The 6,814-nt window shown below is 33.4% G+C and overlaps 2 long non-coding RNA genes across 2 annotated transcripts in view; one reads left to right on the top strand and one right to left on the bottom strand.

The window, feature by feature from the left end:
* LOC122636802 overlaps positions 1 to 6,814 on the bottom strand; it is a 268,896-nt gene that overhangs the window by 192,389 nt on the left and 69,693 nt on the right. The gene's annotated exons all lie outside the window — the stretch shown is intronic.
* On the top strand, positions 3,363 to 3,837 carry LOC122636800. The gene is made up of 3 exons (XR_006329069.1): positions 3,363 to 3,386; positions 3,477 to 3,671; positions 3,755 to 3,837. It is a non-coding gene; the product is annotated as an uncharacterized LOC122636800 (long non-coding RNA).

Below are 6,814 nucleotides of genomic sequence, written 5' to 3'. Positions count from 1 at the left end.
ATTATATTGTTTTCTTACTATCATTGTTCGATCAAATGGTCGACTTCGCTCAAAGTAAAACTTATAAATGTAAGAATATAGCTATACCTTGAGATAATTTTTTCTTTTAAATAAAATTTTGGAAGTCTTCCTTTCTTGATAATGTCGACGTTCTCTTCACGAAAATTATATAAATATGAATAAATATGTACCAAACATAAGGTCCTCCTTGAAAAGTACCAAATTCGCCGCTATGTTCTACTATGTTGGGGAAATATTATGGTGTTACATTCAATGTGCGATCATTCAGAAAAGAAAGTATTAGGGATAGTACATTCGGAAACGACAAATGTTATCTTACTAGAAATATAATAAAATTGTCGCTATGCTCAGTTATACGTAGTAGAAATAAACAATTCTCAAATAAAAATTAACAATTAAATTTTCTTCCTAGGAATTGATTAGTTTGGAATATAATATACGAAATATTAGATAACTGGAGGGATTATTGGATCATTGTCTTCACTTCTTCAATAGGGAGCTCATATCAATGTACTCGTTCGAACGGAGTAATTAAATCATTGTCGCGTCCATAGCTATGAAAAGATGTAGCCGAGTGATTGAATGATGCATTAAAATGGATAATTGAGTTACACAATCGTCTCATCCAATTGTCTGATTCTGTCATTGGTTTGGTAAGGGAAAGACAAATGGAAAAATACCTGCCATGTTATCAAAATCAGACACGAGTGTTACGTTCACAGGACCGAGCCACTCATTCCCGACCACCTCAACTGACTCATCCAAGCGTGCCGAAGGACAATCACGGAAGAAGAGAAATAATAACGAATCAATTAAGACGAATAGGGAAGATCGTAATACGCGTATACATTTTCTTCAAATCCCTATCAAAACGTACTAACAAGAAAATCCTGACTACGTAGCAAATTACATCGTTGAATTTACAATATTACACTAAAACGTGAATTAAATATTAGGAATATTTTCTAAGCACACGATGTGAATATTATGACAAATAATTAAAAAGTTTGATTCAACATATCATCTATTTTTAATTTAAGCAAATGATTACTTAATTTAATTTGATGGAATGACGATGTCAATGTGACGTAAATATGGAACAAATCGGTAAATCCTTTAATCGTCCTTACACGTTTTGAAAATTTAATCATTTATATCTACCTTAATTTTATTTCGATTTTTATGAGCTCATTTTGCAATTCATGATTAAACTTTCCATTCTCATAATCCTTTCTATTCTCGATATCATTGTCTGTTTTTTCCTTATTATCGTCGAGATAAGTTCTATCTTCCATTAAATCGTGAGCGAGCGTGAACAAATAATCTTTACACTCGCCTTGGACATCGTCATCTCCTTTATCTGCTTTTTCTTCCTTTTCTTCCTCAACATCGATTAGCAGGTCTTCCTTTTTGGAATCTTTGTTAATCGCCTCAGGATTTTCCTTAACGTTCCCAATTTCACCCATGGCATTGAAATAAATATCGTTACGGTGTATATAATTTTCTAACTAATTGCTATCAAAATAAACATAGTTCGATAAACAGGAACGCTGTCAACGTTACTATTGATCTTTATTTTCCTTTCCCGGCTGCATTGAATTCTTCTGAGGGTTCGAAAAGATGGAATCCATAAAGATTCCTCGAAGTAATCCTCTTATATACGAAGGAACGTTCCTTCATTAGAGCAAAAATTCCACTTTGATCCTCGTTTCGCGTGCACCGTCGGATGTCCCTTGGACGAACTTTTACGAACGCAATCCTCTTACGAAGCTGCTTGCCTTTGAATCCTTTGAAGGTCTAGCCCCGTACCACCATTCGAACGTAGCTTAGTGAAACAGTACTACATGGGTTTCGAGAAGGTTTGTGCTCATGGTCATTATAACTTTCGTCTTCCTCTTTCTCTTTTCCTTTAATGTCGATCAGTTGACCAACACGGTATTGAACAAGGCATCACGGAAAGTTAGAGGCAAGGACGATATTTCAAAAGGAAATGCCTTGCTGCTGATTCCAACACGATGATTTATGGTATTTCCTAAAAGCATTGGAAAAGTTTCGAAGAACGTTGATAATCTTAGATAAATATCATCGATCGATAATTTGTAATGGAATGTGTGCTCTCCATGTATGAGATATATGGATGTGTATCGTTTTTTCACTCTTCAAAGTTCGCGCTAGAACATAGCACATCTCATCCTTGACGATGATATGTAACAAAAAACTGAAAATTTCAAAGGACGTTTAGATAATTTTCATGCTGATTACCACGCCGATTATACCATTTTTATTATGAAAAAAAGAAAACGGACAAAAATATTGTTTGCATGAATATCATTGTTGACCGACGTTTGACAGATGGGAATTAAAAATGTGTGTAATAACGTTTACAAGCTATTTTAATTATGAAAAAAGCGTATATTATGTAATTATGCTATGTGAAGAGACAGAAAAGAAGAAAAACAAGAAAAAGGAAAATAATTTGTCCAGTTAATTGAAAACAAGTCGGAAACTTATGTCTTCACGACTCATGACATTTCCGCTCTTTCTATCGTGTAATACGTGGTATTGATTTATCAGCTTGGAATGTAATAACCCCTTCCACCGAGCCACGCCTCGAAAGTTAGCAGGGTCTTCGGACCTGACGATTTGGGGAAGAGTCTCTCCTGCGAAGGTCATACTTTCAATAATTTTTGAACGAGTAATGTGCAAGTAAGTGTTAAGTAATCGCGTTTACACGTCATACCAAAGAAAACTTACAAGCAATCCAAACGGTACAAGTTCTTCATTCTCACTAGTCTTTTGTTCCTTGTCGATCTAATGTAAATTTATCGGTAATCGTTAGTATGTAACTTATTATAAAATTTCAATAGAATATTACGAAAATGAAACTCATTTTCGTGATCAATGCCATCCTAAGTATTATTTTGTTTCTTCTCGTAGAAGATATTTTATATCGCTTAAAAGGGCGTAACTCGTATTACCTTTGATGACAGCACAATTTAGATGAACAATTGAACGTCTATGATGATTCATAACTAAACTACGAATTGTAAACTGTTCCAGAGATACAGAAGATGAAACAGAGGCGAAAGCAGGTCCAATACCACTGAATTGTTGGGAAGGAGCAGAATCTAGTATTATTTGACTTGTAATTACTTTCAGAGTAGATACTTGAATTTTCAACTATGCTCTCCTGAAGAATTAAATATTCGATACTCCGAAGTGAAACACATTCACTTTGTACTTCCTGTTCTTCCTACATGGATAATATCAATGTCCGAACAACAACCAGATAATGAAACGAAAACATTTTTGTCTTTAATCTTATATTTGAATGGTCAATCAACCAATGCTGTGTTTATCGAATGGTAAGATATTTTGGAAATAAGATATAAATTTTTTATTCGAAAGTATAATATACAAGATAATATCTGTATCATAGGTACGTTTTATTTCAGTTACTCAATTTTCACACAGATTTTATGATGGCGACGGAAGTATTGCTATTTATGAGATGGACATTAGGTTTCTTAACTGTAGCTATCCCTAAGGTATTGTATTAGTGTATATAAATCAAGAACCCATATATCTTTCAACTAGTGTAATGACGAATATTAAATATGGGAAGCAAGATGCTAGATGAAGGAGAGCAGGTGAATAATAATGTATGAATAAAAATTTCAATATTATCTCATATTATTTTGCATTACGTGTCATTTGTCATTTAATGTGTCAGATCGTAAAAGCGGCGGAAGAGGCTGATGCTGCTCACGAATTTATTACAAATCTTGCAAATGATGTGAAACCTAAGTTGGTGAGAAAGGAAGCTAGTTATATGGTGTCTGAGAACAATGTTTCTATAGCTAGAGCATTATTATAGCAACAATCGACTTCTATATTAAATTTTAATAAACGAGGTACGACTAGATCAGATATAAATAACTCGTTATGTAACTTATCCAATTTTCTATATTAATCGCATCTTTTATTATATAGTGAACCGTAAAAGCAGAAGATTAGTTCAAGAAGCAGTTGGAAATTATAACCAAAGAAGGAACACCGTTAGCTATTGCACTTGTGTGCATGTTGTGATTGGGATTATCTAGGAGAAGGGAAAAGAAGAAAAAATATTTGTGTTTTTCCGACGTAGTTTGGAAAGACCAATATGGCGCTATTTTATAAAGCTTGAAACGGTGGTACAAGGAAATGGGAGGGATTTAGGTTTTTCAAAAGAACCACACGTGAGCGGTTTTAGCTACAGGATATATGCGATTGTCCTCAGAAATATTTGTAGAAGGGGCGTACGAAGTTCGACGCGGGGCAAGAGTCAAATTGAAATGAAACTGAGGGAGATACATCACATAAAACAAATTATCATGGAGGGTTGATGAAAAGATTCACCATTTATGGAAGTAATAACGTTAGTAGGGAAATACTTTTAAATTATACGGGAAATAGGAAGTCCACGGTCAGGTCATCGCTATTCCATCGATTTAAATTAGGTAACCGTTCGATATTATTAAGAAAAGAGAAATGCTGAATTCTATATTTCACATTGTTGGTCATAATATTCACATGTACTTAACAAATATTCGTAATATTTAATTAGTGATTTTCATAAATATTGAAATTTGGACGAAGTCATTTGGTGCGTAGCGAGAATTACCTGTTATTAACATGTTTTCCCGTACTTATCGTCAAGTACTTTCGTTTTAAAACTTTCGTTCTTATCTCTCTCTCTCTCTCTCTCTCTCTCTCTCTCTCTCTCTCTCTCTCTCTCTCTCTCTCTCTCTCTCTCTCTCTCTCTCTCTCTCTCTCTCTCTCTCTCTCTCTCTCTCTCTCTCTCTCTCTCTCTCTCTCTCTCTTTCTCTCTCTGCGTGTTCTCTGGTGCGCACATGCTGCGCCCGGTCCAGTGGCCGGGATTAAGTGCCCGTGTGTCCCGTGTGGGTGTATGCCAATAACTCCTGTCTTATCTTGATAATAAGGAAAATATGTTTTCATTTATTTTCCTGTCATCAGACCAAGCAGATAATTGGAGATTAGCTCTATAGTTCAATTGCCTATTAAGATTCATCGTTTGAAAATTTCATTATAATTCCATTATAACTTTCTACGATCTCTATGATCTATTTGTGATCTATATTATGATCTCTACAAACAATTCTCTTTCCACATTATGATCCCTTGCATTATGTATGAGATCTCTCCGTTTTTTTGTTGGCTGTCATCACTATCACTCTTATCGTTTTCTTCCCGAATAATATTTGTTTTTTCTAACGTATTTGTATAAATGTCTATCTGGATTTCCTCTTCCGTATTACTTATGACACGAAACTTGTTAGTGTTTCGCTATTTTGTTATTCTCTTAATGAAAAAGAAATAAGTAATTGAAAGCGCTGGTAGTCTCAAATTGTATATTACGAAATCGCGAAACGATATATACCGAAAGAATATTACGTTTCTGATTTTCTGGCTTATTAGTATAGGGAACTCTCTATTTCACTAGAAGTTTCAATACGAAGCGAGTTCAGCTTCGAAAATATCTCCTCAGTTTTATGATTACTTGTTTACTCCATCAAATATCACTGCTTCGTGCATGACGTACTCGTGTACCGTTGCAGACAAGTCCTTATCACCTTATTTAAGTGGTTTAGAGAAGCCCTTAGATCATTATGAACGTACTTCTTTTCTGTAAGACCGACTGATATGCTTTTTAAATAACTTAGTAATTTGACCATTCCTTGACTAACTAACTGAGCGGTTCTCTCGGAGGGGAAATACGGGAAAGAGAAGAAGGTAATATTAGGATCACTTCTCCGAATACATGATTTTTATTATTATGGAATAGCGAAAATGCTATCTTTGATAACGTGAGTAATATGCATTTGTTTACAAGAGAGGAAAGTAATATTTGGAGAAAATATTTTCAAGGAATATGGATGTAGATATACTTCCCGACGAAAAAATTTTTTCACAAAAGAGGATTTTACGATAAGAATTGCATTGTTCAAGAATTGTAATATCATTAATATCTAATAATATTAGAACACTATTATTCAGCATGACTTGGAACAAGAAAAGAAGGAACATTACAAATTTTTTATACGAATGGACGAATAATTTCATAGCAATCAATTCAATATAACGTTAATAATTACAATAATTATTATTTTGGAGTTATTATTAAAATAATTATCAATGATAATTAATTATATTATAAATAATTACAGTTTTTCATGATTATTTCCATTAAAAACGGGACTAATAATTGTCAACAAAAAATTACCGTTATATTTGTTAATCCAAGTTATACTTAAAAATAGTTCTATATTATTATTGGATATGGACGATACTACTATTTTCGTATTACGTAATTCCTTTTGTGAAATCATCTCTTGTAAAATATTTTTTCGTCGGAAGGTATATCTTCTTCGGCATTCCTTGAAAACATTGTATCCTATATTACTTTTTCTTCTTGTAAATAAATTCCTACTGCTTGAGTTAACAAAGGCTTTCTTTTCTCTGTTACGCAATGATAATAATATCTATGGCTTCAGATAAAATCTTTTCTCATATTTATTTTATTCTTCTCGTAACATTACTTTCTTTCCTTTTACATATCTCTTCTCCGGGAGGACCTCAGAATTATTTGATGATTATGGAGGAACCACTGTTTTTATCGTAACTTTTTGGAAAATACATACTTCTCTGAAATTTTCTATTGAAACAGCATAATAAAAGAAATAAAAAAATCGTCCAATTACTAAGTTATATGAAGAGAATATCAGTCCATTGT

This window comes from Vespula pensylvanica, chromosome 23 (genome assembly GCF_014466175.1).
Source record: "Vespula pensylvanica isolate Volc-1 chromosome 23, ASM1446617v1, whole genome shotgun sequence".
In the NCBI taxonomy this organism is placed as follows: domain Eukaryota; kingdom Metazoa; phylum Arthropoda; class Insecta; order Hymenoptera; family Vespidae; genus Vespula; species Vespula pensylvanica.
Note: the sequence above shows the minus strand (reverse complement) of the source record. Positions and strands in the feature narration are given on the sequence as shown.